This window comes from Nipponia nippon, unplaced genomic scaffold, assembly GCF_047370975.1.
Source record: "Nipponia nippon isolate SJK-2023a ecotype South Korea unplaced genomic scaffold, ASM4737097v1 scaffold_15, whole genome shotgun sequence".
NCBI classification, from domain to species: domain Eukaryota; kingdom Metazoa; phylum Chordata; class Aves; order Pelecaniformes; family Threskiornithidae; genus Nipponia; species Nipponia nippon.
Genome location: NW_028262331.1, coordinates 11,379,566 through 11,399,711, shown reverse-complemented (window position 1 = coordinate 11,399,711; position 20,146 = coordinate 11,379,566). Strand labels below are relative to the sequence as shown.

At 46.3% G+C, this 20,146-nt stretch overlaps 1 long non-coding RNA gene across 2 annotated transcripts in view; it reads left to right on the top strand.

The window, feature by feature from the left end:
- Positions 1 to 20,146, top strand: part of LOC148056333 (uncharacterized) — a 91,991-nt gene that overhangs the window by 47,771 nt on the left and 24,074 nt on the right. The window contains exon 1 of one of the 2 annotated variants that reach the window (XR_015703468.1): positions 7,863 to 7,956. The exons of the other annotated variant lie outside the window; for it this stretch is intronic. This is a non-coding gene — a long non-coding RNA (uncharacterized LOC148056333). Of the gene's footprint in view, positions 1 to 7,862; positions 7,957 to 20,146 lie in introns of those variants that run through there. 2 annotated transcript variants of the gene reach the window in all.

Genomic DNA, 20,146 nt, shown 5'->3' with positions numbered 1-20,146 from the left:
TCGCCTTAGGCTGTCAAGTGCACGTGAACTCCGCTCCCGCTGTCTGCTGGAGATCTGTTTCTGGAGATCTTCTCTAGAAAGAAAGTTCTGGATTAAGGCTTTCCTCTTATTTTGATAGATTAAGAAGGGAGAGATAAATTTCACTTTCCCTTCTGATGATGTAATTTGATGGGAAAATGCATTTTATGCACTTCTCAATGGACTTTGCATCTCCTGTTGTTGTTTGTATTACTGCCCTTGGGATCTTAGCCCGGGTGAGGATACAGGTCGTTAGCGGAAGGTAAAAGGTTATTTGCTACCTGCCTGTATTGCTTCTCTAACTGCTCCATAGCTGGAGGGCAAGTAATTAGTTGGGGTGGTGATGAAACTACAAATAAACTGGTCTGCTTCCATCACTTCACTTCCAATGGGAACACTTAATGGGAAACTTAACAGGAATGACAAAGCGACGTATTTAGGAAAGGTGGAAGGAAAATTTGGGTCACATTTTGAGGCAGGATGACAACTGGCAGCTTTCTGGCATCTCACTATTTCCCCACTCTGCAAACCCGTTCCTTGAAAGACAGCACGGTGTAAGTAAGTGAACGAAAGTGAGAATGGCTTATGGCTCATTTACCAAGGGAAGATCTTCCTTCGTACATATATTATTTATTATAGCTTATGTTCTATTTAAGATTACATTTTAAGAGCTGTGGTTTTTACAGTCAGCTCTGAGGTACCTGAGTAAAGGCAGGGGTAGGATCTAAATGGCAATTTGCAGCAGGTTGCACAGCGGCACTAAGGTTAAATGGGCTGACTGCCCGAGCCCCGGCATCGCTGCCCACCGCACCTGGGGCCTGGACGTGTGGCCTCGGTGGGGAGGGGATCGCTCTTGTCACTTGTTGCAGGCAGACGGGCACAGGGGTCCGGGGTGGTGGTCCGTGTGGTGCTGCCTCTGCAAGGAGGTCTCCAAATCACAGCCCCTGGGGAAATATTATTCTGCTTGCCTCCTCTTCCCGCAGGACGGTTCTCTCCAAGCACAGGCGTGCCAGAGCTCAAGAGTGCTGCCCAGTGCCAAGAAATGAAAACTAATTGCTTGCAAATTGCCCTCTCTGTTTTTGTAGGCAATATTGCACCAGGCTGGAATATCCCTCAAAACAAATTTCAGGAACAGCTTCCAGGCTAATTAGTGCTGTCAGCCACCAAGTTTGCTCCTTTTGTGGCACCAGGTTGTTACCAGCAGAGCAACGAGCAGAGCTTCCATGTGTAGCTGAAATCTTGCAGCATTATTTCATCTCCCTTATTTTTCCCTCCTGATCTATTGAGAAATAACCACTTTCAAAGACAGGGACATATTATGGTCATGGAGATGGCTTGGCTGGGACACAGCTAGTCATTTTTCCTTGCTGATATTTTATTCATATATGTTATTAACTTTGATTCTCCTTCCGCGTGGTGCTTTATCATCTGAACTAATTAATTCTTCTTGCAAGATTTACAGAGAAGGGGTGGCCATGTCTGCATTTGTAAACTAGACATATCTCCAGGTGGTGTTACCTGGCACCAGGAGATGATGGGATAAATTCCAGTTGAGCAGACCTGGCACACAGCAAACAAACCCAAGATACACCTGCCCATAGGATAGTTGAATTTGTCCTGTCCCTTTTAACTGGCACAGAGAGTGACGTAGATGATACCCTAAGAAATAACAGAGCTAGTTTTCTACCTTTCTCATGAACATGAAATATCCAGGAAAAATAATTTATTTGGTCGCTCCCCTCCCAGCCTGCACAATGCCGGGGCGCACAGCACTGACCAGCACCTCCTCTTACAAAGCCCACGGGTGCCCCCGTCCCCTCCCCACTCTTCCTGAGCTGCTGCGGGCGATGCTCACCCACAGTGGGAACAGCAGGACACGAACACGGGTGCAGCAGCGGGTCCCCCTGCTCCTAACGAAGCTCCGGGCTGCTGCCATGGGACCCTGCCCCGCTGCCCCGAGATGCTGCCGGAGGCTCCAGCCCCAGGGATTCACCAGCTGCTCTGGGCCTTTCAACAGCTGCTATTATCTCTCTCCTTCCTTTTTTTTCCCTTTTTTTTGGCCCTTTCTTGTTTTATTTTTTTCTTTTTTCACGCCTTCATGCTCCAGGGCTGACATTTGCTAATAGCAGTGAGTTTGTGGTAGAAGCAGTGAAAGTCTGGAACAAAATTCTGTGACTGATACGGCCTAGCAGGGTAAAATGTAATCCTATTAGCAAGATGAAAATACCATATGCCAGGGAGAGATGGAAGAAGATAAGAAGGGATGATTGTGCTTGTAGAGGACAAAAAAAATACATACACAAATTCATTCAAAACTAAGCGAAAACTGTCTGGATTTGTAAACAATCTTAATGTCCAGAAAATTGCTCATCTGACTCATCTCGCCCAGATATCTCATTACGTTTGGTGACCTCTGCTTTCGCAGCATGGTTTTGTAGCTATTTATCTACATAGACCACTGGTGCCGACTGGAAATAGCATTTCAAAAAATGATGCATTTACTTCTGAGCCACGGCAGGGCTGTGAAACAGGGAGCTGTGTGATCCTGCTGTCTGAGGATCTGTTTGTCGGTCCCAGCCCTGCTGATAAATTCTGCATCTCATCATTAACAAGATGTTTCGGAGGGGTAGAGGTCCCTGAGTGCCTACAAAACCTGGGAGGGTAGAAAAAGCCATTAGAGAGGAACGAGAAGTCTTGTTCTGAAAATCTCCAGCCTTTCACTGGGAAACGTCCTGGGCTGAAGCACTCAGCTGGAATCTGTAGGAATCCCACAGAGCGATACACAGTTAGGAACCGTTTGCTGAGGACCGGCTCTCTGAAGTTAGGGCCCATGTCCAGCCGGCTGGTGGTGAGCTCTCTGAGGATGGGGAAGCTCTCGTTGCTCAGGATGGGAATAACTGGCATTATGGTTTCCTTGCCTGATTTTTTTTCCTCCCTTTTAAATGCCTAAAATCTCTGTCAGCCACAATTTTACCTAAAGCCATCCCATGAGCAGCCATTGCCATTTGTGCAAACAGGCGGAGCAGAGGGTGAAACAGCTACAGCTCCGGGGGAAGTGAGGTGGGCTGGGATTTCAGCTGGAACATTTTATTGCTTCTGATAGTGACAGCTTTTCTTTTCTCTCCTTTTCTCCTTTCCTTTCCTTTCCTTTCCTTTCCTTTCCTTTCCTTTCCTTTCCTTTCCTTTCCTTTCCTTTCCTTTCCTTTCCTTTCCTTTCCTTTCCTTTCCTTTCCTTTCCTTTCCTTTCCTTTCCTTTCCTTTCCTTTCCTTTCCTTTCCTTTCCTTTCCTTTCCTTTCCTCTCCCTCTCCTCTCCTCTCCTCTCCTCTCCTCTCCTCTCCTCTCCTCTCCTCTCCTCTCCTCTCCTCTCCTCTCCTCTCCTCTCCTCTCCTCTCCTCTCCTCTCCTCTTCTCTTGTCTCCTTTTCTCTCCTTTTCTCTCCTTTTCTATCTCCTCTCCTCTCCTCTCCTCTCCTCTCCTCTCCTCTCCTCTCCTCTCCTCTCCTCTCCTCTCCTCTCCTCTCCTCTCCTCTCCCTTTCTCTCCTTTTCTTGGAAAGCATCTGCATCGTACTGCACACACCCATGTGCAATGGGTAGTGGATGTGCCACAGAAGTAGGTACAGTTTTCCTTCTCACAAAACCAATGCGACTACTTAATGACATGTTCCATAAACACAATCCATTAGGAGCCCATTATAAGATGAACATTGTTCATTTAGAAGACAGTAATAACCATGCATTTTCCCTGTAGTAATGTGGTATTTTGTACCCTTCAGCCATTATAGAGAACTTAAGGTACAATGGTTTTGATCAGGTACCACGCAGAAGTCGTAGAGTGCCTTGGAAAATTAGGGATTTCTGTTGCCTTAGAGAAAATTACTGTTGTGCACTAAGAAATACAATCTGGACAATCCTGTTGGGTGGGAAGGATCTCCCCTCTGCCTCTGAGAGAGGAAGCCACTAGGACTGAACAGCTTATTATACAATGCAGACCCATAGTTATCAGAATTAAGAAGATTTTAAGTTGCTTGGTTTTTAAAAAATGAATAAAGTTCTGTACTAAGCATATAATGCCCCATGCAATTGTATGGATCATTGAGAAAACCAAGAAAGCATATAATTCTGCAAAAATTCTGGGAAAGCAACCATTGAATGCATTTTTTTTCCTAATTTCCTGACTTAACCTTTCTCCAGTCAGAGGTAATGAATCACCCTGCGAAATGTATGCTGAAAGCAGACTCAGTAGTGACTCCTGCACCAGGTTGCTCACTGAGAAGTGATAACTGCAACTGAGAGAAACCTGGGCTGAGGGTGAAGGTGGACAGGGGGTGCAGCAAGTAACTTTAATTTCAAATGGTTGCTGTACTAACCGGGACTGTGGCACGTGGGACAACTGAACATACAGAAATTAGGACGCTCAGTTCTGAAACAAAAACCTTAATTGCATGAGATAAAAAGGTTAATTTGAGTAGAGAAGTTTGTCCTCTGTGTGACCAGCAGCTAGAAGCAAAAAGCAGCAGTTTTATTCTCAGCCATTACTGCTGTTCATATCCCATAGCATGCAGTAAAAGAAAAAAAAAATCATAAAATATTTTATTCATTATGACTAGTAAGTCCAGTCCAGTAAAACAAAAAAATCCATTCCACCACCCAGAATTTCTGGTGATGTCAGTCATTAATCCTGCCCTGGGATTATAATGACATACCGGTCTGCTTATTGTTTTCAGAGACTAAGAATGAAAACAGTGTCATTAACTGATTTTAACAAATGTTCACAAATTGCAAGACTTGTTTGTTGTATGTTGAGCCAGAGAATTTAAAAGGTGCTTAGATTCAACGATGTGTGTCATTAAATTCAGTTTTATTATATCCACTTGGATACTTTTTATTGTGTGTTCTATGTGTTCATAATACAGGAAGAGTCTAAGTAAAAATGCTGACCAAAAAAAGTGTTTTTCTGTATCGTTTTTGCAGTTGTGCTGTGCACTGGCTTCCCATCGGCTGGGGCTGGCAGAGCAGGATTTCTCTGTTGGGTGCAGGGAAGGGTACAGACGCCCAGACTCCACTGCAGGGACCAGACAGTGTTGAGGGTGGATGGCAGTGGGCTGGAAACCCTCCTCAGTAAGAACACCCAGTGAATTTCCAAAAGGGCTCTGCTTCCTAGGCACTAACAGAAATTTTCCAATTTTGCAGTACAAGTTCAGGGCACTGGTTGAAAACCCTATGGTTTTGGAGGTACTCACAAGAAGCCCCCGTTGAGTTGTGCAAAGGGAGCTCCTGCGGCAGCAGGGGCCCAGGCAGAGCCCCCACCGCCAGAGCCGCGGTGCTGCTGGACGCCTGCATGGCTCTGAGCCGCACGCTGCCCAGGTTAAGCTCCCTGCCTGGGTGGCGATGCTATGCGCGGTGCTCTGCCTGCCGCGGGCTGTGCCGGTTCAGGCGCGGTGCTTTTCTGCACAATAGAAACATGGTGATGGCGAGTGCTGTGGGGGGCAGCTGGAGCATTTCAGCACTTGAAAACCCAGCTGTCCTTGCATCCTCGCCGCACTGTGCTCAGCTGCGTGCCAGTGACCTGGCTTTGGGTGTGCTTGCTCTCCTGTCACAGCTTTAATTTCTCCCCTGGGAGCTGCTGGCAGTGGGCAGGGGACGGTGCAGCCGGGTGTCACCGTGGCCAAGTCCCCAGGCAGGCTGCAGCTGCAGATCCTCTGCTCTGGGCAGCATCTTCCACTCCCAGAGGCTGCATCAGTCTCACGGCTTCCCTGCGTCCCCCCTGGCACTTTTCTTGGAGAAACAATTTCAGGTGAAGTGAACAAACAATAACTCTGTAATTACCATGAAATATATAGGTGCGAGCAGATCTTGAGAAGAAAAAAGGTTATACTGAGACTCAAATAGAAATACATTCTTGTTGATTAGTCAAAGTTCACAGAAGTCAAATTGGGCAAAAGTTAGTAGGAAGGAGATTTCAGGCCATCCTAGGGGTTGGGGGGGCTGTGTGTGAAGCTGTTTGCTCCTCACACGCAGTCCGGGATGACTCACCGAAGGCTGCGCTGGTTTTTTCATCTCTTTAAAAATTTTTTTCAAGTTTGTTCTTGGGTGGTTTTTTTGTGGTTGTTTTGGTTTTGTTTTTCTTCCCCACTGGAAAGTCTGAACTGAAAAATGGATTTACCTTTCTTTCCTCTTTTCCATGTGATTGCTGAAGACATTGCACTCAGCAGTGAATGTTTTGGTTACTCGTAGGTGACTATTCTGTGCGCGTGTGCGTCTGCGTGCGAGCTGCGTGTTTTGAAGCTCAGCTGTCGGGAACTCACCTTCCCTCCCAACGTGCAGACCCCCTGATGCACCGAATATCTTCATGGTAATATGTACAGGCAATTCAAATTAATGGTAATACGAGTTATGCATGCACATAACGGAAAAAGGATCTTGAGAACAAGACAACCACAGGTGATCAGTCACTGAATAACTGATGAAGAACACAACCTTTGACTAACTCAGTATTGATGTTGTGGCTGTTTATGTGTTTTCTACTTATCTTAAGAAAGATCCCCTGGCATCTTGTAACACGCGATGTGACACTACATTTCTCTCACGCAAGGACTGCAGAGAGCACTCTTATTTTATATAGGTTACAGTCACCACAGGCAGCTTTAATTTCTGCTCTCTCTGCTCCTTCAAAACCTGTGCAACATGGAAAGAACCACTTTGATGCAAAGTAAAAATGCAAAGAGCATTCACAAGAAGGGAAGCCAACCTTGAAACTCTGGGCCTTGATGTCTGGGCTGCCATCTCCATCTTCTTCTTGCCCTCTGTTAATTTCGTATGAGCTATTTCTTCAAAAATGACTTTGCTCGCTAGGCAAGTTTTCCTCAAGTTCTGTATCTCTGTGTATAATACTAATGCCCTTCGTGTGGGTAACCTGTCACGTAACTGCAGCGGCTCCCTTAGCTGGTTCCGTTAGGATTGCACCGCCTGCCAGCTGACCTGCTGAACCCTCGTTTCCAGAAGGGACTGAGCGTCCCTCGCCATGCTGCACGTCGCAACTGCAGTAAATGCAGCTGCACAGATTTCTTCTTTCCCCCCCCCCTTTGAATAGAAATGCTCATCACATCCCCCCTCCCTCGCTCCCTCCCATGGCAGCCTGCCCACAGATCCGCCGCCTGCGCCCGCGGGACGTCGCTCTGGTCCTCTGGCAGCCGCAGCCCCAGTTCTGCCCACGCAACACTGCACGTGGAGATACACTTGGCCACCGGGATGCATCTGGGTTAGAAAGAAAACAGTTCTCTCCAACACAGAGACGTTTTCAGAGGTTGGAAGGAGGCCTGGCTGGGGCTCTGCTTTCAGAAATAATTGTATTTTCATGCCTCAGGTTCTTGGGTGAGGCTGGGATCAGAAATGTCAGGGTCTAGTGAAAGAAGCTGTTCTACAGCAAAATGAAAGATAGAAGAGGTGGCCAGAAATCACATGAAACCTGAGGATCCAAAGCTTATTGCAGGTGCAGCACTTGATCCTAAACCGTAGCTATCATTGCCTGCACACCTGCAGTGCAGTGCTTGTTTGCAGTGCTAATTGCACTGAGGAGGGGTGGGGTGAAAGGTCCTAAGCAGAAAAGAGTAGAAACCAGCATGACGTCCTCAAAAGGGTCAATCTGGGCTCCACATTAGCCAAGTACCAAAAAATTTCAACTCCATTTAAATTGATTAAGCAGTCAGCAGATTGCCAAACTAGAACTGATCAAAGTGGGAACAGCTTGGTGAAAAGTGAAAAACTCCTGGTGCAAATACCTGCAGCTGAGAGCAGTGGGGTATTTATGTCTCCAGATCCCACCTCCTGCTCCCTCCTGGCTGCCAGCAAACCAGAGACAGCCCGGCCAGGCTCTAACTTTGAAAAGGAATAATTGAAAATACAGAGACTCTTTTCCAAGATCTTGCCTTTGCTTCTGAGGTAAGTTGATGTGTTTGTGATATTGCATAATTTTTAAGGACTTGTTGGGTTTTCTTGACCTCTTGAGCTAGTCAGGGGGCTGGTGCTGCAAGAGGGTGAAGTTTTCCAGCTTCGTATGAGTTTCTTCACACCTGTAGCAGTAGCGATGGTTCCTGTAGGCAGAGAGCTGCACTTCGTGTTGGCTTTCCTTGGCAGCAGGGATACTGGGGTGTTATTTTGCTTCTGGTTAGACTAGAGATCCCTGTTGAGGCATTACAGACTGGAGTGCTACATTCCCACTGTGTTACTGATTTCTGAAGAAAACTCCTCAAAATGACATAAAGTGCTTTTCCCTCCTCCCCTTTTTTTCTCAGTTGATGTCTCCAGTCTGTTCTTACTGTTGGAGTTGTGTTCTCAAACGTAAAGCAATACAAGTCCAACTTTTTCTAGCTATTTCTTGGTTTCAGAGTTGAAGTTCATTAGCATGTTATGCCAATGGAGATTAATTACTGTGTTCCCTTCTCCTAAGGGCTTCCATCCCAGGTTGTGCTTGCGGTTTTTGTTAGAATGAGCATTTTGGGAACAAAAGCACAGCAATGCTGGTTTCTTCCTGAATTGTTGGCACTTGTGCAGTTTCAAAGAGAACAACTGTTGGCAAGGGCCGATGCTCTGTGTTCTACCAGGAGTTTGCAGTTATTTATAAACTTACTGATGGGGCTGTGGGCTTTGAATTTCTCAGGGGCATTGAATTCCTAGCCGGTTTCTTAGCGCGGGCCACACACAGTCCACAAAACCAGGGTTTTTCTTCCAGACCAGCTCTTTGAGTTCAGTGTTGCTGTGGGGTTTGGCCGGTGCGTTTGGGTTCTGGCAATCAAAGAATTCACTGCAGGGTTCGTTATTGCTTTCTGCATGGACTTCAGAGTTCGGTGGCTGGTATCCAGAGAGGCCAATGTCTGTGTCGCAGCCTCCTGTTGACGGCAGGTCGGTGGTTTAGAGCTAAGTCAAGAGACTGAAGCGGTCAAGAACCGGCTTAGCCCTGGATTCTGCACGTTGCATTGAGGGTAGGTGCTTTATGGTGTGCCTTATATATATATATATAGCCCCTATACAGGGCTCAGCCATCAGCCTGGAAGAAGCAGCCTTGCAGCAGTCACTTCCAATGCTTCTGGTGATGGTGTCCAAAGTATCAGTGTTTCTCTGGTGGAGTTAATGTCTGTCCACAGCCCTCGCGATGCTATGGGGGTCTTTTTCACCCCAATAGCACAAGTTAATATTATTTAGTGCCTATTGCTGGTACACTCCTTTTCCTGTCTTAGAGCAGACTTTGAATTAATTTTTCTATTTATGTCAAGTTAAAAAATAAGCTTTAAAATGGTCTTGGCTTTTCCTCAGCTAGTGAGCAAGGCCCTTGGAGGCAGAGGGAGAAGATATGCCCCATTCATTAGCTTTGAAAAGAGACCTTTTCACACATTTTGCATTTGCTGCTATTCTATTTCCAGCTGTCTTACTGCAAATAACTTTCTGCAAGACTGCTTTGCTGTGGCAAAACTATATTGATTTACATGGAAAAGTCTCTATGGTAGGGAAGGCTGTAGAAACTAATATTTTCTTTGAACGGTTGTTGTTGCTTCTTTTTCCCCTCTTCTAAGGCTAAATGTTTGTTTCCTTTGATTGCGTGAATTTGTACTCAAACCCGCCAATTCTACATGCACCCTCCAAAGTTCCAAAAGACTATTACCTTGATCCTCATCTGGTTTAAAAAATAAATACATACTGTAAGACCAGCAGAACTAAATCACATCAGGTAATAGAAACTTGGTTTATTCTTCTCAGTGTGATGAATATGTATAAAACCCAGTGTGTGGCTGGATATCGAATTCAGTCTTTCCTTCAGTTTTTATTCCAGTGAATTTGCTGTTGTGGGATTTTATCCGTACCTTTGTTCCAGGCATTTTTGTCACTTGTACGATTAGAATCAAAGGAAAATGGATCTGAGTTTCTATTAGCATCATCCCTACCAAAGGTATGCAGGTATCTTCACTTGGATAAACGAATGCCATAAGCTAAGCCAGCGGATGTCAGTGTCATCCGGATAAGCCAGGCTGGCTGACCCAAGCTCTGTCCCTGGCTGGGGACAGGGGCCATCCCCTTCCCCGGTGCCCATGGGCACCCACGCGCAGTCAGCGAGCCAGTGCAACTGGGAAGAGAGGGAGCAGGAGAATATTGTCCTTTATGCCAGGAGAGATCTGAACATCCAAATGTTGTTTCAGAGAGACCCTCTCTGATAGCAGCCTGCAGTGTTTTACAGACATTTGAGTGTTCTTCCCTTTGAACTAAGCTGCAATTTGTCTTTGTACATGTCTCTAATACATTAACACAAATGGTGTAGTAGTAGAAATGCTTTATAATACTGCGTAATGTTGCTCTTAGTAATTCTCCTCCTTCAGCAAGTGAACGCTTCCTTGCTGATTTGTATTCATTGTTTTGATGCTTAACTTGAAAAATGTATATTATACAACAGGCTGAAATCCATGACGAATAAAAGAAAAGAACCCAAGGGGATAATAAGCATCTCAGCACTGCTGTGATGTCTCATGCTGCTAACATCAAAGCAGCCAAAGATGTTACTGCTGTGCTGGAGAGGACAGGGCAGGTACCGCGGAGCTTCGTCGGCCAAGTGGATGGGAGCCTGTGCTGCCAGGGAGGCAGGGAGAGCGCTGCTGGGTCTGCCGCTCGCAGCGGCTCTCGCGGGGTTGGTTCTTCCCTTCCCGGCTGTCGCTGTGCTCGGGTCACGGCACTAAGCTCGCTTTTGGATGCACGCGGCCCTGGGACGGCGTTGCCTTCCGTGGCATGGAGATCAAGGGAGGGTGTGTATATGTATCTTTGTACCTTCATGTATAGTACCCATCTTGGAGTTTCAGTATGGCACGCATGCTCTCTACGGGAGCTCAAATTGTGAGCTACTTCTGGGAAAAACTGGACCCGTCAAGCGGTGGTGAAATTCTCAGCAGTTTTGCTTACAAAAAGCAAGGGTTTGTGTGAAAACAGTGAGTGTTCCTCCATCCGCAAGTGGTAAGAACTGTAGGGATGTATACCTGCCAGACACGTAATCCATTGCCTAGTTGGAAGTGGAAATCAAAGTGGTTTTGAGTAGAAAACGCAGGTTTTGCCCCTTTGTGTTTCCAGCATATTATATCTTGTTACCGTAGTTTAACAGGTAGTTTCATAAGCTGTAGCACCAGTGAAACCTGGTTTCCTACAGAATTGTCTTAAGGCTGAGCTGATGCGTCTTTGATGTTTAAAAAGAGTCGAGCCTGTTCCTTGGGGATATTAATAAAGGATTTCTGAGCTATCCAGCCACTTACTGACACAAAACTTGCAGGAACTTTGCATCTTTGCCATCCCAGCCCCATGGCTGAAATCAGCCCAGGAGAAGTAAACTCGCATAGATATGTGCAGGAGACGCACGTGCACACAGAGAGGTCTCAAGAGCTTTGTTTCTGTACCAAATGAAACTAAAAATAAACAGTGAAGTGGGTTAGGCTGCAGCAGAAAACACAGTCTTTGGCAGGTTCCTCCGAGTAATTTAATTTGTTTGGGTGTTTGTGCTAGCTGCTCTTTCATCCTCTGCCCTTCTGGAGTAAACATCTTCCTCTCTGAAAATGTCCCCTGTGAAAGCTGCCTGCCAGCCAAGCCGAGGAGGATCTGGGCTGGATCCTTCATGTTTTCCTCCATCCCTCTCACTTTCTTTTAGCTCTTCCCATGTACCACTGCTTCTTACCCTCATTCCCCGCGGCTGGAGATTCGGAGCTTTGAGGGAAGGTCAGGAGCGAGGGTACCCTGATCCCCTGTGGCATGGTGGAGCGGGGTTGCTGAGGCTCTCGCCCCGCTGGTGGGGCTCGTTGTGGTTCCTCTCCCTCCCGTGCCCAGCTGTCTCCGCTGGCTCTCACCAGCTGCTTGTGCCCTTGAAACATGAGGAAATGTTCAGGTTTCTCTTGTTACTTCTAAAGGCGAAGGATGAAGTGGGAATTTTGTATTGCCACTGAACTTAAAAAGGGCTGTGGAAATAACTGGGGATTGGCGAGAAAGGGCAGGACCGTGCTTGAAGGCAGCGCAAAAAGAGAGACCGAGAGGGGCTGGAGGGAATGGAGGTGGGCAGGGGACATCACAGCACTCGCTAAAAATATTCTAAAGCTAATAAACACTCTCCTGAACTCCTTTAATCTTATGTCCTTCTAGTTAATCTTTCATCTCTTGCCACATACTCTGAAGCATCTCTTCTGAGAGGACATCGTCCGCAGGTCAGGCTCGTGATCCCAGCTGGGGGGAAGTTCTCCTCTCGCTGCTGCAGATGTCAGCAGCGCTTTAGGTAAGGCTTGATGTGCAGGGCTGGTTTTCTACGAGGAAATCAAACAGATTTGGGTATTTAAGGCGAGAGCTACGTCTTTCACAACTGCAGGCCGTGCAGCTGCGCTGAGCTGCTGTGTGCCGCAATGCTACGTAGACGTGGCTTTGCAAAGAAGGTCTTTAGGCAGGACCTGGGTGAGCCTCTGAAACAGCAATGTCTGAGTTAGCACTCTGCAGCCTGTGTTGAGGTCCTGACTCAACTAAGGCAGGACAGGGCAGGAGAGCAACCTGCACTTACCTTCATGGGGTGTAAATGCCGAGTGCTGAGCAGGTTATTTTTACAATGAGAACCAGTGACTAAAAAGTAAATCCAGAAAACCAAAGGAGAATGAAGATAATATTATTTTTTTAAATGTCTTTTTATAGCAGGTGCAATAATCCGGTGTGGCGCAGCTGAGCAGAGCCAAGATGGGTTCTGCAGCTCCTGCGGTCTCACCCCAAGACCTGCTGTCTCCCCGGCAGTCACACTCCGGTGAAGCAGATCTGCTTGGGCTCATCCCAGCAGGACCTGCTTCTGTCCCACGTCATGTTTGACATGGCTCTCCTGCCCGTTCAGTCTCGCTGTAGTCGCTGGGAGTTAATTGTCTGCTCCAATGTGATTTGGGCTTTGGTGCTCTCGACGAACACTTCTCTTTGAAGTCTCTGCTATTGAAAGGAAGGTTTTGGTTGTTCCGTATGTAGTTGTCTTTAGTAACCCCATCCAAATTCTGCCTTGTGACCAAGACTGTGGAATCCCGTATTTAGTTTAGAGATACTACCATCGTAGATTTTTACCATGTAGGTGTACCTGTAAAAACCATTAATATTCAAATAACTTTGCTAAATAAGCAACTATGCCAGAGTAGTTATTTATTACTATTTATGATGACAGACTTATCTTACTGATTTGTCCAACACGTTTCTCCAGAGGAAATTAGATACAGTACTTAGTTTAAGCTGTGCCAGGGAGAAAATGTTTCTATAAATACTTAACAACTCATCTGGAGAGATGACAACTATTGGTATGTCCTTCACAATGTCATGTTGGTCATTGAGTCTGGCTTAAAATTCAGTTTATTTTCTCCAGGAGAAAGGTAACCTGGTGGTTTTAAAGTGGGGAACAAAGCACACGCAGAAAAATCAGTCTTGAACTCTGAAACCTTGAATCTAAGGGCTTTTTGCTTTTTTCTTTTTTTATTTTCCCCCCCTTCTGATAGAATCACTAGGGAATAAATTGCCAGACAGCTTAAGACTTTCTACTTGCATACATGGCACTAGAAGAGAAAGTGATTTTGCCAGCCAAAGTGTGCGTGCCACCAATTAGCGGTGAAAGCAGCCATTTGTACCCAACAACGGTGCTTGGCTGCATCCCTTCGGTGCTCTGGGCAGAGGGGCTTGTGGGGGACCGCGGCACCGCCCCGCCCGTGGTGCAGCACGTGGCCAGCAGCAGCTCAGCAGGAACGCAGCACAGCGTTTCCCTTGGGATTTCTGCACCTTTTGTAGGAGGAACTTCGCAACAGGTGCCCGGGGGAAATTTCATTTCAGTTATGTGGAAGTTTTGCTTGGGAAACAAGATGAGGTGTTGTATGAAATACATTCAAATAAGCAAATGATTTGTCTAAATCTCAGATTTTGCCCATTATAAAACCTACCATAGTTTACAGCAGGCCTGAGAAATTGAAACAGCTGGCAAAATAATGTAAAACATTCCTATAGGCTTCCACCTAAATTGCAGGAGGAACGTAGGGAAATTGCATCCTGATTTACTTGAAATAACGCAAGAGGAGCTGTAATGGATGAGATAGACTGGGGGGGAAAAAACCTGTGCATTCCTACACGAGCACACAGAACTACTTATTTCCAGTGCTAGCCCTTGTTTAAGTTGACTCCTCGGTTCTATTGCTGATACCATTTCAGGCATAGAAGCGACCCAGGGTCGCGCAGTTAATTTATTTGCAGATAACTGATAATTCAGCAGTAGATTCGGGTACCGGCAGCTACCTGGATGGCTGGTGAGGGCTGCCAGCCATGTGTGCCAGTGCTCCCAGCGAGCTGACGGGCCCTTATGAAGGTATTTGCACTTGCAGAGTTTATCGGTGCTGTTCAGGGCTGCGGAGCAGGGTGGCCGATGGAGCAGCCAGGCACTGTCCCCGCCGAGGCAAGGGAGGCAGGAGGGGCCGTGGCGCTGGTCAGCTCGCCCACTACAACAGAGCAAAACCGCAGCAGGCGAGCAAGGACAGTCCTCGTAGACAGTTGATTTTGATTTACTTACTTGTTTGAGTATCTTTCCTATTGATTTGTACTGACTCAAATGCGAATGTTGTTTTGCTGCTGACTCTGAGCTAATGGGTTTTTTTCTGGCAGTTTAACTTGTTATAGAACCTCAAATGTCAAGAAATACACCTACCAGCCCATCTCTGCATTAATAACTCTATTACCAGCTCTAGCTAGTTTCAGAATAAACTCTAAAATTATGGCTAAACAAATAAATTGCATCTAGCTGCAGAAGGCAAATGAGCTAATCTCTCCTCGTGCTTGGAAAAATGTTTTCTCTATAGCTCTTCTGACATGTCAGGTTATTTTTAGCCATAATTAAAATCCTAACATACAATGTCATAGAATCCATTCTATTAACTGATGTGCCAGCACTTTTTTTTTTATTAAATAGACTATAAAAAGTTTTTAATTTTTAGTATTTGGAGCCTTCAGGGAGAAAGCACTCCTAACATTGATGCCTGATGACAGTTAGTCAATGAATTAAGAAAAAAAACCCAGTGGTGGTTCTGTCTGTCTCCCAGCTCTTGCTAGCACTAAATTACGGAATTAATAGGCTTTTAGAAGAGACTGACACATAGTTACTGTGGAAAAGACAATTAAATGTGGAAAGCCACTTTTCTTACCGCATTTAATTTTAACTGGAGGCTTTGAGACTCAATAAATCTTTTTCTTATTTCATTCTCACATTTTCCACAGGTATTCAAGTCTTTAAGGAAAGTACCTGATGCAAGTGACTTAATTTTTTCTTCCCCTCGATCCTTTGCTTTTCTCAAGTCTTTCCCCCTTTCCTCAATGAAAAGGCGAGATGCTTTCTGATTGCCAACATTTTGTTTTCTTCAGGATTGCTGGTACTGAAAAGTGGCTCAAGTAGTGTGAAAATGCAGTGGGATAGGAGTCCCAGTCCTTTCTGGGATTTTTCTGGCAAATCCAAACAGGGGGAAAAAAAAGCAGATGGGGCAGCTTGCCTGTGGGAAGGTCTCGGGGCAGTGGGACTGGGGCACAGGGTGTCCGCGGCGGGGGAGCGCGGTGTCGGCTCCGACACGGGGCCGTGGCGAGGGGACTGGAGATGTTGGTGTGCAGCCCTCACCGGCTGCTGCCCAGTTTCTTCCCAAGCGGCTTCGCCTCCTGACCGCTCGGCCCCTTCCTGCGGGATGGCGCGGTGGCCGCTGCTCGTGCTCCTCTCGGGCAGATACCATCGCGTTTGTCCTCTCTGCAACACGTGCTCCTGGCCGCTGGAGGCTGTGGCAGAAATGATCTCAGCTTTCTCACAGATTTTTTTTTTTAAGAAAACAGCAGCATCTTGAAAATGCAGAAGTTTTTTTGGCACCTTTGGAAACAGATTCAGAAAACCTTTGTTATGGCATTGGGACTAGGAGCGAGTGACCTTTTTGGTCAAAATATTTCAATTCTTTCTTGAAATGCTTCAGCTTGCTGTTCTCAGATGAAGGATTTTTTAAAAACCTTATCTGAAATGATTCATCATTGTGGAAAACCCTTGTGTTTTACTTACCCCCCCAACATAAAATTAGTGTTCAGTCTGAATCAAAATATTTCACTTGCCTCAGTATGACCAAAACTGTTTTTTTGAGGGGCTGGGTTTTTTTGTTTGGTTTTTTGGTTGGTTGGTTTTTTTTAAGTTTTAATTCACTGACATTTTGGCCCTCCGTAAGCTGTGGGTTTTAGTACTGTTTGAAGATGGAGAGTAAGAGGATACTCCGAAAAAGCGAATCTTCGTAGCCTTTCCTGGGAGCTCCCCGCGTGCCCTCTGCCCACCGCCTGTTTCCCCGCTGCGCCGTGCCGCTCGCCCTGGACGCTGCAGCCGTGCTGAAGCTGTGCTGCCTTCCCACCCGCGCCTTTTCTTGCTTTTGTTGTCTCCTTCCTTAAAATCCTGCTTATCCCAATTTCCTCACCCGAGAATCTGACTTCCTCACCCGCAGGTCTGTCAGTCATTATTCTCTGTCTAAATGACAGCAAGAAGTACGTGATATAACCTTCCTTCTTAATTAAAAAGAAAGCATGAAGCCACATTTTTTGTGATTGCTGAGCCTTATCTGAAATGACAGCAAATTAGTTCATGTTTAGCACAAACCCAAACAGATCTTAGCCCAAGATTACAGGTATTATATTTATATTATTGGGTTAATTTTCTCTAACTGGTGTTCTGGTTGACTTGCATGAGCAAATGCTTAATTTACTACAAGATCTTCAGAAAGAAATACTAATTTACAGGAATTTGGGGTTGTACAACACCAACTGATTACTCTTGGTTTTAAAAGACTGTGTACCTATGTGCAGTACCATAAAATGCCTAAAATATGGACATCTCTGTCACGTACCTGAACCAAAAAGCAGAGATGCCAATTTAGTGCTAGAAATCTTTAGGCTCTAGATAATCTCTCAAATGTTTGGATCTCTAAATTGACTCCCTGCTGCTGCCTTGCTTGAGGATTTTACTGTCTCTCACTTGTGGGATTTTTGTTTTTAATAGCCCAGACAAATGAGAGGAGAATGGAAGAAGGCTGTCCTGTTTCTTTTTTGAGGACAGGAGAAAGGACGAGTTTAGCACAAAGCCATCAGTCATAACAGAGACTTTTGGTTTCCTCAGCGACCCTTGGATGAGGTCCTGAGCATTGCCCCAGGTCGCACCAAGACTCTGTGACAGCCTTAAAACGAGCCTGTTTGCTGCCACCAGTCCTGTTAAATGCCAAAGTGGGAGAAATGTTCATTCCAAGAGCTTGGGCTTAACTAGCCTGCCCTTAAACTAACGGTATTGAACAGAATTTTAAATTTGATTTAAAAACACTTGTTTTAAGAAATAGCTAAGAATGGATTTATCCAGCCTAAATAGGCTGCGCTCTCTTGCCATTTAGATGTAAACAGTAATGATTCAGCATTTCCCAAACATGTGATTGCTCTCTGTGTAGGCTTTATTAGGACAGCCTATTTAAAAACCCTCTCGGAAAGTTGTTGGCGCAGCATACTGTAAATCTCTTAACTCACCGAAATTTGTTTTTGGCTCTTGTTCAATATCAAGTTCACTAGAGATTTTGACCTTGAGTGGAAGCACCAAGAGACCTAGTGTTACTGCTTCTACTGGTTAGTACCTAATAGTCAAAGATAAAGCTGTTACATTGGGGAAAATTAGTAGTGAGCCTGTCACTCCTCCTAGTCTTGGGGCATCTGTGGTCCCCCCCATCAGATATGGTCAGGCTAAAGTCTGTGAACAGTCTGAGGGGTGGCAAAGCCCAGCATAGGGAGGCTAATGGAAACACCCCAACATTTAGCAGTTTGAACAGAAGTTAATTCTGATGGAAGCTTTGTTAGGGGCAGCAGGACAGTGGAAGACAGAAGAGCTTTAAATCCTTTCCTCCTCCTGGTCCTTTCTGACGTGCCTCCAACTTGGTCCTGGCAGGACCATCATAGCTTGCGGTTGTCTTCATTCTTCCCCCGTTCCCTGCTACTGCCAACTCCTGCCCCGAACTGATTTTAGAGCCGGTTCCCTTGCAGTGCAGAGGCAGCAAAGTTAAAGTTGGGTGGCATTTATATCTCCCTCCCCACTGGCTTAATGTCATGTGAATGATTAGCTGTCTCTGTACAGATTGATGGAGCAAATTACCCTTTAGAAGGACCCATGTCTCTCTGACTATAGGGGCTGGGTTGACTAATTTCAACCTGACACTTAACTTCCCGATGGCAGCAGCATGCTGAGACAAGTCCTGGCCATACATCCATCGCTGCTTCCCACTTAACCCTCTGATGAACACCCTGGCCTCAGCTACCTGCAGGAGCAGTGATGGATGTGTTGTCTGGCTCTCCAGCTGTGGCCTGACAGGGCTCTAAGGCAGCGTGCCCTGCCTGTTGGCTGCAGCATGCTCCTCTGCTCGCCTCGCGGAGCAGCCCAATCTCCCCGTTACCTTGTCACGAGGCATCTGGCAGCCAAAGGGTTAAGGAGGCTGTGCAGCCGGGGCCCTGCCGCTGCTGCGCATTACTCATGCTCTCTGCTGTACTATAATCAATTCTGTTATGATAGTGTTGACGAGGGTGAAATGAACTCGCAGTAGCTTAAAGCAAGATAGGTTAATTAAAAAACCTTGATCAAAGTGTCATAAACCACATAAAAGGTTCCATCTTTTAATTATTTTCAAATGGTCTCTCAGGCAGTAAGGCCAAAAAAAGTCCCTGTTCCCAGGGCCTGTGAGCTGTGAAAATTGTGTCATCACATCAGATTCAGTTATCACTTGCTATGCAAACAAGAGAAAGGCAAAGTTCGGGACAGACCCCCCTTGTTAAGGACGAAAAGGAGGAATTGGTGATGACTGCTTAGCATGTCTGCCGAGCAAACGCAGCGCCTGCACCACAGCGTTCGGCACGGCCAGGCTCCAGCCCGTCTGCCGTGCGAACCAGCTCGGATGCTGCTTGCCCCAGAAGCTGTGACTTGCTGGATGTGTCCCTGACAGTCAGGAGGACTTTGAACAGCATCGAGCTTGATTGGCATCAATGGTTTTCCTTTGTGCAGCAACACGCCAGTGAGTCAACGCCATCTGACACGATGGGAGCTGGCGGAGGGCAGTTTCGGACGAGCTTTCATGAATAGGCGCAGACTAGCAGTAACGTGTTCTGCTACCAAACAGTAGAGACCGAGGACAGATCTGAAGAACATGAGTTTTACACTTGCTCTGAGGTCCAGGAGTATTGCTACAAGGATAATTACTAGTCTGGGGTTTTAGCACCTGCTTGTATCAGTTGTATAACAACGGACAGACAACTTATTCATGAAGTGTTTCTTCCAAACGCTGGCCTGTGTGCTGATATACATGCAGCACCATTCAGCAGGTTGGTGGCAGAAGTAAGGACAGCTCTTGGGTCATCTCATTCTGCTCTGCTTTTCCTAAACCCTGTGAGTAACTTACAAGAAATTGTATCAGGAAAATCATACAAATAATACCCAAGTGGATGAAAATTGATGGTGGGAGAGAAAAAGGAAGGGGCAGCCTGTGTAAGAGGAGAACTTCCCTCACTGCTGTTCAGGTTCTTTGCCAAAGCGCTGGCGTTGCTGCTGCGGCGGCGTCTGGCCTCAGTGTGAGGTGCCGGCAGCAGCGATCGGTGCATGTACTCCTGTTGTTTGTGGGCAAGCACTGTGCATTGTGGCTTTTACTGTAGTTTTCTTCATCACCTCCGCCACGGGGCTGCTGTTCCGCCGAGCAGCAAGTCCTGGTGCCACTCAGTCCTTCAGCTCCATCTGCAGCTTCTGCTTTCAACAAAAGCAGACACCCTCTGCTTTCTGAGACCACGTCAACCAGCAGTACCCATGGTTTTATACTGAGTCACCCTGTAACACCTATTGTGGCTGTTGGGAGCATATGGCAATAAGGGAAGATTGAAACAATTTTAACCTTTAGAAGAGTGGACTGAGGAGGCTGTGGTGAAAGTCTGAAAGTGTAGAAACTGCTCTTACCATGATCAAGAGAACATTGTGCTCCCCATTTATGCAGTGTCTGGGACAAGAAATAAAGGTCTTGGACTGTGGTGAGAAAGGTTCAGGTCGGGC